The 14,467-nt window shown below is 40.9% G+C and overlaps 1 long non-coding RNA gene across 2 annotated transcripts in view; it reads right to left on the bottom strand.

Annotated features, from left to right (window-relative positions):
• The window catches only part of LOC103348037 (uncharacterized), a 142,532-nt gene that overhangs the window by 18,949 nt on the left and 109,116 nt on the right, over positions 1 to 14,467 (bottom strand). The window contains exon 6 of one of the 2 annotated variants that reach the window (XR_011389117.1): positions 8,328 to 10,318. The exons of the other annotated variant lie outside the window; for it this stretch is intronic. This is a non-coding gene — a long non-coding RNA (uncharacterized lncRNA). Of the gene's footprint in view, positions 1 to 8,327; positions 10,319 to 14,467 lie in introns of those variants that run through there. 2 annotated transcript variants of the gene reach the window in all.

Consider the following 14,467-nt stretch of genomic DNA (forward strand, 5'->3'; position numbering starts at 1 on the left):
GAGCCAGCTCTCTTGCATTCTCCTGCTATACACACAAGGGACTGGGTCGTTCCCACCCCTCCCCACTTGGGTTCACTCAGTGCTGTGGTTTCACTGCTCTGCCTCCAGCTTCCTTCTGGTTTCTGCTCGCAACTCCAAGTCCCCAAGCCCACTAGAGCCCCAGGTCCAGTCCCTACACTTCCGCATCCCTCAATCCCATCTTCCATGCCAAAAGGGAATTGATTTCTCTCGGCTCAACTTATAGAATCAGAACAGATGAAACCCCTCTCTGGCGGCAGGCACTATGGGCTGTTAGGTTAAGTGCATATCCCATACTGGAGTGCCATTCAAGTCCCGACATTTCTGCTTCCCATCCAGCTCCCTGCTATTGCGGCCTGGAAAGCATAATTTGATGGCCCAAGTACTTAGGACCCTGAAATTCACATGGAGATGCAGATAGAGTTCCTGGCTTCTGGATTTGACTTGGCCCAGCCCTGGCTCTTGGAGGCATTTGGAGAATGAACCAGCAGGTGGAAGTTGCCTCTCTTTCCGTCTATTTCTCAGTCTCTCTCCCTGCCTTTCAAGTAGGTGAAAAATAAATACTTTTACAGCTATTTTAAAAATCAAAATAACTTTAAAATAAAAAAGAAACCCCTTTCCAACATGAAAAGCTCTCAATATTGTTCCTGCCTTTAAATGCAGTTAACTTGGCTTGTGTGTCTGCAGCTGTCTCCAGCACATTGCAGTGAAATGGAACGGCACCAGAACCCTCCACTTCAGCAGAACTGTTTCCTGTTTTCCTGTTTCTCCTAATCTCAGCAGCTGCAGCGGGCCAGGAGTTCCACTGTCTGTGCTACCTCCCAGCTTACATGCGCCTACCGTGATGTCCTGTGCAACTGTCGGGGTCTTGCTGAGGTTCCCATAGCCTGTGTCTACCACTGTCATGTGGAAAACCATCACGATGCCTTTTAGCCTCCAAACAGTTCACCAACAAGTCATGGAATGGTTATTACTATCAATTTACAACACAAAGTGAGAAGTGAGGAAGAAGAGCAGAGAGACCAGGATAATCGAACACAGCTCGGACTTGGAGTCAACAAGGTAGAAAGGCCTCACTGCTCACATCCTGACTGAGCAGAGTTTATTTGTCCTGAAGATGACCCATCGACAGAAGGTGCCCTGGCCCATGACACATATTGGCTCCGTGCAGCAAAATTCAGCTGTATTCACCAGTTAGTGGATGCACAACCCTGGTTTTTTGCTTTTTTAATTTTTATTTTATTTATTTGAAAGGCTGAATGACAGAGAGGGAGAGACAGAGAGCCACTGGTTCACTCCTCAGATAGCCTCAAAGACTAGGGCTTGGTCAAACCAAAGCCAGGAGCCAGGAACTTCATTCAGGTCACTCACGTTAGGGGCAGGGGCCCAAGAACAGGTACATGAGCAGGGACCCGGATTGGAAGCGGTGTCCCCAGAACTCCGACAAGAGGCCTGTGTCAGAAATGGCAACTTAACCTACTGTACCACAACACCAGCCCCAGCCCTGGGTTTATTTCTGTTTCTTGAGCAAAGGGCACTTGGGGTGCTAAGAATTAAGAATCAAGAACATCATGTGCTTGTCAAGTATCACTTTAATTCCTTTTGCCTTTTTCATGTTTAGTATTTCATATACCATGTATATTAAGTATATAAAAATATTTAGTACTCAGCTCCTTGTAAATATTATATTTCTTTTGGTGTTTTGATCCCTGTCTATCTATGTTTAACCCACACATTGTCTACTTATTGACTGCTTGTCTATAACGTATCTTGAAGCATTTTACCTATGCTTTATAAACTTACTCATCTTCTGTAATAGAATCTTTTATTCTCAAAAGCAAGTACACATTACAGTGTTATATTGTACACTTGCTGTTGAGATGGTTCAATTTCTAGAACTCTATCAAAGGTAAAAACTATTTTAGATCAACATTTTTTAAAAGATTTAGGTATTTATTTGAAAGGCAGTGACATGCACAGAAGCAGAAAGAGAAGGAGAGAGAGAGAGATTCCATCAGCTAGTACAATCCTTGCACTCAGGTCATCTTCGATTGCCTTCTGAAGAGCATCAGTAAGAACTGGATTGGAAGCAGAGCAGCCAGAACTCAAACCAGCATTCCAATATGGATACTCATGTCACAAGCTGCAGTTTAACCCACTGCACCACAACGCCAGTCCCCGATGACATAATTTGTTCGTATAGACACAGAGAGTCAGCCTGTCATTCAGAGTAGACTGGTTGGGTTCAAACCACTACAGGCTGTGTGACCTCAGTCAAGTAACTAAACCTCCCATGTAAAATATGGATGATAACAGTATCTACCATCTAGGGCTATTGTGAAGATTAAATGAAATAATCTAAATGAAGTACTTAAATGAGTGCCCATAATGTAAGTAAATGCTATCTACTCTGTGCTACTATTGTTTTCCATAATACACATCTCTTCATCTGCAGCAGGCACCTGCAAATAACTCTTCATCTCGTCATCATCCAGCCTGGATTCCATCTCTAGATCTAGAATCTACTTCCACACCCCTTGAGAAAACAAGGGTGGTGCATGTCTTAGCTCAGATTGTGTTCATGAGGCAAAGTAAATACAAGGAAGACGTGACTGTAATTCAATGCAGGCAGTCCGATAGGAGGGGCAATGTCTAAAGTGTTACAACCTCCATTTTCCTCCCTGTTGTTTCTCCTGTGACTCACTGCAATTTCCCAAAACTTTAGCTTTTATTCGCAATCCCTATTCCCCGTAGAACTGATTTTGCTAACTCCTCTGATTTTAACTTCCTATTCAGTTGAAAGCACTCCATACCTGCTAGCCAGCTTCTGTGAAAATGTATTCTGCCTCTATCCATCCTCCACCCTTAGCCAAGGATGCTCCATCCTAGAGTCTTAAGCCAGGGCTTGAGCATCAAAACCCCACTTGTCAACACCATCTGCATATGGGAGCTTCCTCTATTATCCATGTCTTATCCAAAGGAAGACATGATGGGTAATGATAATGGTTGCTGTCTGTGTTGTGCTACCATCACAGAATATCAAAGACTGGGTGATTGATAAACCATAGGAATTTGTTTTTCACGGTTCTGGAAGCCTGAGCAAGATGCTGACATTTGATGAGGTCCTTCTTGCTGCATCACAACATGGTGGAAGGCATTACATGGCAGAAGGACAAAGAGAAGGCAATAGGTATAAGAGACTGAACTTGAAGGCTCAGGCCTATTTATGAGTGTGGGACCTTCCTAATCTAATGACCTTTTAATACTGTTACAAGGGCAATTAAATTTCAATGTGTGCTTGGAAGGAGACATTCCAACAGTTACAGTTAACTATTTGCTAAATACCTGCTATGTGAAAGGGAGTGTGCTTGGGACTTTCTACCCTAGGTTGCTGATCCTGGCACCCTAGGCATTTTTATTAGCATCTGTGAGCTTTCTGGTGAAATGTCCTTCATAAAGCTCAGAGACAGGAAAAATAAAAATTCATTCAGTGTTAAACTCTAAACCCAATAAACCAGAGCTCTGCTGTCAGCTTCAAAACCCACAATGTGGAGAGCCTTGCACTGAGTGTTCTAATGAGAGATGTGCCATAAAGACTGTGGTAAAAAGAAGCCAGCCACTAAGTGGCTGACCTTAGAGTCCTTCCCAACTCCTTCCTTTCTTGTCACTTCCCACTGTTTGGTTTGGAAGAGCCAAATATTTGCCTTCCTAGATGCTATGGTTTGACAATTCCCTCCAAGACTCAACACTGAAGTTTAATTGCCATTGCAATGGTAGTAGATGGTGAGACCCTTAAGAGGTGATTAAGGCATGGGGCTCTCATGGAAGCTCTAACTCACACTGGTGGACGAAGGCCATTATCACTGGCATGAGTTAGTGTAAGGGGAGAATGAGGCCTCCTTTTCCTCTCTCACACGTAATCGCTGACCCTGTGATGATTTGTCATGTCACGATGTAGCAAAAGGTTCATGACAGATGACAGAATCTTAATATTGAACTTCTCTGCCCCAAGATATGTGAGAGATAAATTTATTTTCTTCATAAATTAGCCTGTCTGTGGTAATTTATGTTGTTAAAGCAGCAAAAAGTGGACTAAGACACCAGCCTTCCTTGCACCTACAGGGAGGTGGGGAAAATGAGTCTTCAGCCCTCTTTATCCTATCCAAGTTACAATATGGCTGCTCACATCAGCCAACACCCAGATGTCAAAGTCTGCTAAAAAAAAAAAAAAGATAGGATCATCTTTTGGAAATAGTCGATCAGTAGTGAATCTACATATAATTAAGCTAACACTTATTGGGCTTCTTCTAGTGCAGACATATAATATTCAGAAGAACAGTTCCCATACTGGAAAGAGAAACAGATGTAAGCAAATAGTTACAATACAGTATGAAAAACCCTGTGATAGCAGGAGGCATGGGATGCCGGGGAAGCTTATAAGATGGCATCAAGAAAGGTTTCCTGAGACAGTGGTGTTGAGACCAAGGCTTAAAGAACAAAAAGGAGTTCACAGGACAAAGACATGGGGCACCTTATGTGCCAATGACCTGAGACAACAAGAGAACTCGGAGCATCTGGGGAGCTGCACTTGGAGTTCAGCTGTAGGTCAGGGGTGTGAGATGGGCAGGAAGTAGCAAGAGATGAGACAGAAGAGTCAATGAAGGCTAAAGACAAGAAAATCTTGGCGAGTTTCCAGATTCTTTCTACCACTATCTCTGTTATTTTAAGAGTCATGAGGAGCAGGAGTTCAGCCCGGCAGTTGGTTGTCCCACTAACTTCCAGCTGGGGCATCAGTCTTGTCCTGCCTTGGGACCATCAACTTAACCTGGTTCTCAGGCCTTCCATCTTCAGTGGGAATTACACTGTCAGATCTCCCAGGTCTCCAGCTTGCCACCTATAAATCTTGGGACTACTCAGTATCCATGATTTATATAAGTCAAACCCTTATACTAAAAATAGGTAAATATCTGGAATTGAGTCCCAGCTCTAGCTCTTGATTCCAGCTTCCTGCAAATGCAAATCCTTGAAAGGCAGCAGATAATGCTTCAAGTAATTAGGTTCCTGCCATCTGCATGAGAGACCTGGATGGCATTCCCGACTCCCAGCTTCAGCCTGGCCCAACCCCAGCTGTTTCAGGCACTGGGAGTGTGCACTAACAGATGGAAACCTCCCCCTTTCTCAAATATAGGAAAAAATTAAAAATAGATGATAGATAATTTCAACTTCTGGTTCTCTGGAGAACCTATACTTGTATAATAACCCTTATCAAAACTGCCTATAATTAAACCAAAATCACAGAGTATCCACAATCTTCAGAAATCTCTGAGATCCAAAAGCAGCTGATATCTTAGTCCAAACTGATATTATTCCATGATATGAACCCAATGGCCCAAAATTATAGCTTCCTTCTTTTTTAGTTTAGATTTTGGCACTGAAACTCTGCAGGGATTTTTCCATAATAAATAAAGATACTGTACTTTTGCCTTTGCCATCATCTATTATTTAAAAATTTCAGAAGAGTAGGTTCACAAGACTTAGGAATATATCCAGGCCTGCTGGTTATTCTCATTATGAGGTCAAGAGCACAGTAGTATCCTTAATCTTACCCCAAATGGCACAGGTGGCTGTCACCTACAAAGAACTGAACACGCAGGTAGAAAATACTCAGAAGGAACAAAAAGATTCCTCAGTAGCAGTGATCAAGTTTCATACAAATATCCTGATAAACAAAGGAAAAGAAAAAAATGGAAAATATAATTTGCTAAGTTTTCAGCAATGGCATTTTAAAAAATGGGGAATTCATATGGGCATTTAAGGAGTGAACTCGTGAACAGAAACTCATTCTCTCTCGCTCTCTACTTCTCACCTTCCTTCCCACCCTCCCTCTATCCCTCCCCATCAAACATACAAATTTTTAAATTATATGCAAATGTAAAGCAAATAATAACTAAAGCAATTTTTAAAGTAATATTAAGGTGGGAAAAATAATTCTACCCAGTGTAACACTTATTTTATGGCTATAAAAACCAAGGCAATACAGTATGGACAGAGAGATTGCCACTAAGATCAGTAGAACAGAATAAAGAACCCAAAAAACATCCAAAAGAATTGCCAAGCTATTTTGTTCAAAGATTCAAAAACAAATCTATAGAGGAAGGATAGCTTTTCACCAAATAGTACTAGAGCAATTGAACATCACAGATTAAAGGAAATGGAGAGAGAACCTCAACCTAAATCTCACCTTATACAAAAAATTATCTCAAAATGGATTACAGACTTAAATATAAACCATAAAACTCTAAACCTTTTAGTAAAAAACTGGAGAAAATCCTTTGATACCTAAGTCTATGTGAAGAGTTCTTAGAACTGATACTGACAGCATGATCTACAACAGGAAAACTGATCAAGGGAACCCCATGAAAATTTAAAAATCTTTTGCTCTGCCACTTTGGAATACAAACAATTAATGTAGTTACCATATGACCCAGCAACTTCACTTCTAGATATTTACCCAACTGAAATGAATGTACACGTCCACACAAAAACACGAGTGTATTTCCAAAAATTCACAGAACATGGAATTAAAAGGCATATTTATTTTGGTGCAAAAACATCACTTTCATAATACATTCAGTTTTTTCATAATATGCCATAAAATGAGGACCCCTTATACATACATTTTTATAGTACCACTATTCATAATAATCAAATGGTGAAAACAATACAAATGATCATCAATGGATGAGGAGATTTAGAAAAATATAGCTATCCATACAATGAGATATTATTCAGCCTTTAAGAGGAATGGGTTCTTATACATGCTATAAATTGAATGAACCTTGAAAACGCGATGCTCAATGAAAGAAGTCAGACACAGAAGTCTAAATATTATATGATTCCATTTATGACAATCCAGAACAGGGAAATCCAGAAGCAGAAAGTAGACTAGTGGTTGCTTAGGGGAAAAGGGATAATGACTAAAAGGTATAGAGGTCTTTTTGAGTTGCTGAAAATGTCCTGTAATTGACTGAAGATGATCATATGTATCTGTGAGTGTACTAAAAACCATGGAGTGTACACTTTAAGCAGGTGAATTGTATGCTATGTGAATTATAGCTCAATAGAGCTATTGTTTTAAAAGTTCTGCTTCATGAAGAAGATGAAATGACAACAAACTAGGAGAAAGTATTTGCACACCACAGAACCAACAAAAGACTTTTACCTAGAATACAAAAAAAGCTCTCAAAACTCAGCAGTAAAGAAAACAAGCTAATTTTAAAATAGTCAAAAGATGTGAAGAGACATTTTACCCAAGACGATATAGAGATAACAAATAAACACAGGGAAAATGTTCAACATCATGAGGCACCACACAGTGAAACTAAAGCTACAATGTGAGGGTGCACATTGTGATGCAGTGGGTTAAGCCACCACTTGGGACATTTGCATCCCATATTAGGGTGCCTGGTTCATGACCTAGCTACTCTGCTTCCAATCCAGCTTCCTGCTAATATGTCTGGGAGGCAGTAGTAGATGATTCAAGTACTTGAGTCCCTACCACCCACATAGGAGACCTGGATAGAATTCCCAGCTCCTGGCTTTGCCAGTCACTTGGGGAATGAGCCAGTGAATGAGACTGCTTGCTCGCTCGCTCTCCCTCTCTTCCCCCTCACTCCCTCCCTCCCTCCCTCCTCCCTCCCTCCCTCCCTCCGTGTGTGTGGTGTGTGTGTGTGTGTGTGTGTGTGTGTCTGTCTGTCTGTCTCTCCCTCTCCCTGTCACTCTTTCACTCTTTTGAATAAGTAACTAAATCTTTAAAAAAAAAAAAAAAAAAAAAACTACAATATGACATCACTACACATTTGTCAGAATGGCTCTTCAAAACATGGAACTACTTGGCCGGCGCCGTGGCTCAATAGGCTAATCCTCTGCCTGTGGCACCAGCACATCAGGTTCTAGTCCCGGCCAGATTCTGTCCCGGTTGCCCCTCTTCCAGTCCAACACACTGCTGTGGCCCGGGAGTGCAGTGAAGGATGGCCCAAGTCCTTGGGCCCTGCACCCACATGGGAGACCAGGAGAAGCACCTGGCTCCTGGCTTCGGATCAGTGTGGTGCACCGACCGCAGTGCACCGGCCGCAGCGGCCATTGGGGGGTGACCCAACGGCAAAAGGAAGACCTTTCTCTCTGTCTCTCTCTCACTGTCCACTCTGCCTGTCAAAAAAAAATGCAGGTAAGTATCCAGAGAAAGTGAATTACTGATACATTGCTGGTAAGAATCTGAAATGGTCCAGCCACTCTGGGAAACAGGTAGGTTTTTTTTTTTTTAAAGATTTATTTATTTATTTGAAAGTCAGAGTTACACAGAGAGAAAAGGAGAGGCGGGGGGGGGGGTCTTCCATCCGTCATCCGTTGGTTCACTCCCCAATTGGCTGCAATGGTCAGAGCTGTGCCCATCCACAAAGCCAGGAGCCAGGAGCTTCTTCCAGGTCTCTCACGGGGTACAGGGAACCAAGGACTTGGGCTGTCTCCTACTGCTTTCCCAGGGCATAGCAGAGAGCTGGATCAGAAGAGGAGCAGCCGGGTCTCAAACCAGTGCCCATAAGGAATGCTGGCATTGCAAGCGGCGGCTTTACCCGCTATGCCAAAGCACCAGCCCTGAAACAGGTAGTTTTTTAACTTTTATTTAATGAATATAAATTTCCAAAGTACAGCTTATGGATTACAATGGCTTCCCCCCACACACAACTTCCCTCGCACCCACAATCCTTCCCTTTCCCTCTCCCTCTCCCCTTCCATTCACATCAAGATTCATTTTCATTTCTCTTTATATACAGAAGATCTGTTTAGCATATATTAAGTAAAGATTTCAACAGTTTGCACCCACACCGAAACACAAAGTGAAAAATACTGTTTGAGTACTAGTTATAGCATTAAATCATAATGTACAGCACATTAAGGACAGAGATCCTACATGAGGATTAAGTGCACAGTGACTCCTGTTGTTGACTTAACAATTTGACACTCTTGTTTATGGCATCAGTAATCACCCGAGGCTCTTGTCATGAGTTGCCAAGGCTATGGAAGCCTTTTGAGTTCACTGACTCTGATCATATTTAGACAAGGTCGTAGTCAAAGTGGAAGTTCTCTCCTCCCTTCAGAGAAAGGTACCTCCTTCTTTGATGACCGAAATAGGTAGTTTTTAACAAAACTAAAAAAGTTATTATATGACTCAGAAGCTGTACGTTTGGACATTTATACCAGAGAAATAAAAACATATTCACACAAAAATCTGCCCACATCTTTAAAAAGTGAAACATAGAATTTCCATATTATTCAGCAATTCAATTTCTAGTATATATTTGAAGGAACCGAAAACAGGGACTCAAATCAGTAACTATACACGGATATTCATTGGAACATTACTCATAATAACCAAAAGATGAAGACAACCCACATGAGCAGTGGAATTTAGTCATGAAAAGGAATGAAGCTCTGATATAGGCCACAGCCTGGGTACATCCTGACAACATCAGGCTAAGCGAAAGAAATCAGGCACCAAAGAACAAATACATGAAATATCTGGAATCAACAAACTCACAGAGACAGAAAGTAGATGAGACATTACCAGGAGCTGGGGGAGCGGAAAAACAGAAAGCTATTCTTTAATAGTTGCAAAATTTCTATTTGGAGTGATAAAAATTTTGAGATGGGTAGTGGTGATGTTTGCACAGACTGTGAATGCAGTTAGTAGCATAAAACTGTCTGCTTAAAAATTATTAAAGTGGAAAATTCTAGGTTATATATGTTTTACCATAATAAAGTTTAAGATAAAACAAACAGAACTGAACATCTGCTACCATATGATGCATTAACTGATGCCCAGAGAAATGGGCATTTATCCCAGAGAAATGAAAACCTCTGCTCACACAGAAACCTGTACATGAATATTCACAGCAGCTTTACTCAAAGCAGCCAAGAAAAACTAGAAACAACCCAAATCTCCTTCACAGAGGAGGTTGGCTAAACAGAATGTGGACAACCACACCGTGGGATGCTACGCAACAACAAGGACTGCTGGCACACACAGCATCCTGGGAAGATCTCGAGAGAATTGTGCTGAGTGAGACATGCCAGCCCCACAGGTTATAATCTGTACAGTACCATGAACTGGTCAGTTCGTGTTGCTATAATGGAATACCTGAAGCGGTACTTTTGAAGGAAGCTTACTCGGGCTCGTGTTTCCGATGTTCAAAGTTGAGGGGCTGTGTCTAGTGATGGCCTTCTTGCTGGCAGAGTCCTGAGGCTGTGCAGAGCAGCACAGGGCAAGAAACAGGGGATGAGAATGTGTGTCCAGATCCTCTGCTCGCTCGCTCTCTCGCTTGCTCCCTCTCTTTTCCCCTATTTCCTTATACAACTACCAGTACTTAAAAATGGGGGTTCCACCTTTTTTTAAAAAAAGATTTATTTATTTATTTATTTATTTATTTGAAAGGCAAAGATACATAGAGAGAAGGAGAGAGAGAGGTCTTCCACCTGCTGGTTCACTTCCCAAATGGCTGCAATGGCTGTGGTTGGGCCACGCCAACACCAGGAGCCAGGAGCTTCCTCCGGGTCTCCCACATCGGTGCAGGGGCCCAAGCACTTGGGCCATCTTCCACTGCTCTCCCAGATGCATTAGCAGGGAGCTGGATCAGAAGAGGAGCAGCCAGGACTTGAACCATTTCCCATATAGGATGCCAGCATTGCAGGTGGAGGCTTAACCTTCTTTGCTACAGCGCCAACCCTGAGGGCTCTACTTTGATGACTTCAGTTAATCCTAATCACTCCAAGGTGTCAGTCTTAAACACCATAGTCAGACTAAGTTTCCAGCTTCTCAATATCTCACAATGGGGATTAAATTTCAACACATGAGTTCTTAGAGGACACATTCAAGCCATAACTACAGCTTCCCCTTTACATAACTTTCTTAAATGGAAAAATCATAGATTTGTGGTTTCCAAGGGTGTTGGGTGAAGAGGAAAGTGTAGCACAAAGGATCCTTGCGATGGGATTTTCCTGTATCTTGACTACAGTGCTGATCACACAAGTCATCATATGTAATAAAATTGCATAGAACACACACACACACACACACACACACGTGCATGTGACATCTGAATAGTGGGGCTGGATTAAATCGATGTCAATTTCCTGGTTGAGAGTGTGCTTTAGTTACACAGGATGGTAACACAGGGGAAGGTGAGGGAAGAGCATACAGAATGTCCCTGTATTATTTCTTAGAACTGTGAATCTATGATTATTTCAAAGTCCAAGAAACAGCCTTAAAAAGAATACATGCAGGGTGAGTCCCTTTGCGTAAGGTTCAGAATAGTGGTTGCCTCTCAGGGGCCACAGAACATGATGGAGAAGGGGCCCGGGGAACTCTCTGAGATGATGGCAACGCTCTTATCTTGACAGATTGGGCTGCATGCATAAGCTCGTTGATGGTATTATATTTAAAGTTTGTGAATGTCATATACTATAAAATTTTTCTCAAGAAGAAACTAAATAAATATGGAATTCTAGTTAATGATGCATACCGAATGAATTTTTTAGGGGTGAATTGTATAACGTCTGCAACTTACTTTGAAATGCTTCAAAAATAAGATGGATTGGTAAATAAAGAGATAAATAAATGGGTACTTAGGTTAAAAAGCAAATTTTTAAATATTAAATGTGGTATCTAGGTGATAAGTGTGTTAGTATTCACTGTGAGCTTCTTTCCATTTTTACACATTTAAATTTTTTTGTGATACAGTGATGGGAGAATGTTAGCAAGTGCTTGACAAACTTCAATTGAATCTGATAGTAAAGACAGCATGATGTCGCTGAAATCCAATGATAATTGATTGATTCTTTTTTTCTAAGCAAAAAATAGGTGGAAAATTTTATGACACTGCCAATTTCCTTAAAATTAAGACCTGCCTGAAGTGCTTTCGCTGATAACAGAATGCTTCCGAATGTTCAGACATTGGCCAGGACACAGTGAGGCAGCAATTATTCTTGACTCCACCAAGAAATAACCAGTTTTGACTGAAATTTTGCTGAAAATGAGACATGGTGAAAATTATAGGACAAGGCTTAGGTAAGAATGAATTCCTAAATCAAAAGCTACACATTTTAGCAAGATAATTATCAACTGGATTTAGATATAATTAATCCACTTCTTGAAAGAGCAAAGCCCAATTCCCCCAAATAAAATGGTATTACTTAATAAGCAGTTATACCAAAACATACAATAGTCCATTTCTTGAAATAAGGCCAATCTTGTTTTTTCCCCCAGAGCAAGAAAATTGACTATTTTACTTTATTTATTTGGTGATTCTACTTAACATTCTATAAGTCAGGAAACTATTCCTCACTAGGTTTATTAATTAGGCTTCTGGGGTAGAGGGAAACAAGCAAAAACCCTCTCTAGAGGAAAATACCTTCATCCTAGCTCTCAAAGAACTTTTTAAAAAGTTCCTTCATCAGGGCTGGTGGTGTAGCCTAGTGGGTAAAGCCACTGCCTGGGATGCCAGCATCCCACATGGGCGCTGATTCATATCCAAGTTGCTCCACTTCCAATTCAGCTTCCTGCTAATGCATCTGGAAAAAGCAGCAGAGGATGGAGTCACACACATGGGAGGCCCAGATGAAGCTCCTGGCTCTTGGCTTCAGACTGGCTCAGCCCTGGCCATTGTGGCCACTTGGGGAGTGAACCAGCAGATGGAAGATTCTCATTCTCTCTCTATCTCTATCTCCCCTGTCTTTCCAAAACTCTGACTTTCAAATAAATAAATAAATCTTTTAAAAATACATTCATTATTATATATAAGCAGCTAATAGTCAAAAGCCAAAAGTGCACAGAGAAACAAATTACTAAGAGCAGATAAAACAGACATTAGAAACAGACCTGCAAACACTTCAGAAAAAGAAATGATTAGGCATAGAATACAGATCAAATCTGATTGTTCATTTCAAAATGCAAAGCCAGACTTTATAAATATTTACAGGAAATATAAAAATTACCAAAGATAGACCAGGCAAGTTTGAAAAGGAACCAAAATGAAACATCTAAAAAATTATAATAATTGAAGTTAAAGACACAATGGATATGTTTAACATCAGATTAGACAGAGTTTGAAGAAGATTTGATGAATCAAAAAAAATAGACTAGAGGAAATTTCTTAAAGAGGAGAGAGAGTCAAGGAAAATAACAAAGACTAAAAGACTATAGCAGCAAAGTGGCTGTAGTGAAAAAAATTAGCATATTTTAATCAGAGTCCTAAAGAATAAAAGTATCATTATTGAATGATATAATTGTATTCATAAAAGCACCCTAATAATCCAAATTTAAAAACTGATAATACTGAGAAAATTTAGTAACAGGGTTGCTGGATAAAGAAAGCAAATGCATGTCTACACTCCAACAAAAAATTACAAAGAAGTATAAAATATAATATTTATAACGGACAATATAATTGTCAACTGACTATTCGTATAGGAGAACAAAAAATATTGACCAGTATCAAATATATGAAGTAGTTAATACATCTGTCACAAGTTATGCAAATATACATTTTACTGAGGAACATTAAACAAGACTATAGGGGTTGGCGTTGTGCCATAGTAGATAAAACCACTGCCTGTGGTGTCAGCATTCTATATGGGCACTGGTTCGAGCTCCAGATGCTCCAGTTCCAATCCAACTCTCTGCTATGGCTGGAAAAAGCAGTAGAAAATTGCCCAAGTCATTGGACCCCTGCACCCGCGTAGGAGACCTGGAAGAAGCTCCTGGCTCCTGGCTTCCAATCGGCCCAGCTCCAGCTGTTGTGGCCATTTGGGGAGTGAACCAGTGGGTGGAAGATCTCTCTCTCTCTCTCTCTCTCTCTCACTGCCTCTGCCTCTGCCTCTCTGTAACTTTGCCTTTCAAATAAAATAAATAAATCATTAAAAAAAAAAAAAGCAGACGAAGACTTTAAAAATAGAAAGATAGGTGCCATTGCTGTGGCACAGCGGGTTAAAGCCCCAGCCTGCAGCACCACCATCCCATATGAGCTCCAGTTCGAGTCCCGGCTGCTCTACTTCCAATCCAACTCTCTGCTATGGCTTGGGAAAGCAGTAGAAGATGGTCCAAGTCTTGAGCTCCTGCACCTACCTGAGAGACCTGGAAGAAGCTCCAGGCTCCTGGCTTCGGATCAGCTCAGCTCTCACCATTGCAGCCATTTGGGGAGTGAACTAGAGGGTGGAAGATCATTCTCTCTGTCTCTGCCTCCACCTCTTTGTACTCTGCCTTTCAGATAAATAAATAAATAAATATTTTTTAAAAAGGAAGGATATATCATATTCATAGATTTTGAAACTAAATACTATAAATAGTTTTATTATTTCCAGTTTTAATGTATAGATTAAATGAAATTGTAGTGCCAAA

This window comes from Oryctolagus cuniculus, chromosome 6, assembly GCF_964237555.1.
Source record: "Oryctolagus cuniculus chromosome 6, mOryCun1.1, whole genome shotgun sequence".
Lineage (NCBI taxonomy): Eukaryota > Metazoa > Chordata > Mammalia > Lagomorpha > Leporidae > Oryctolagus > Oryctolagus cuniculus.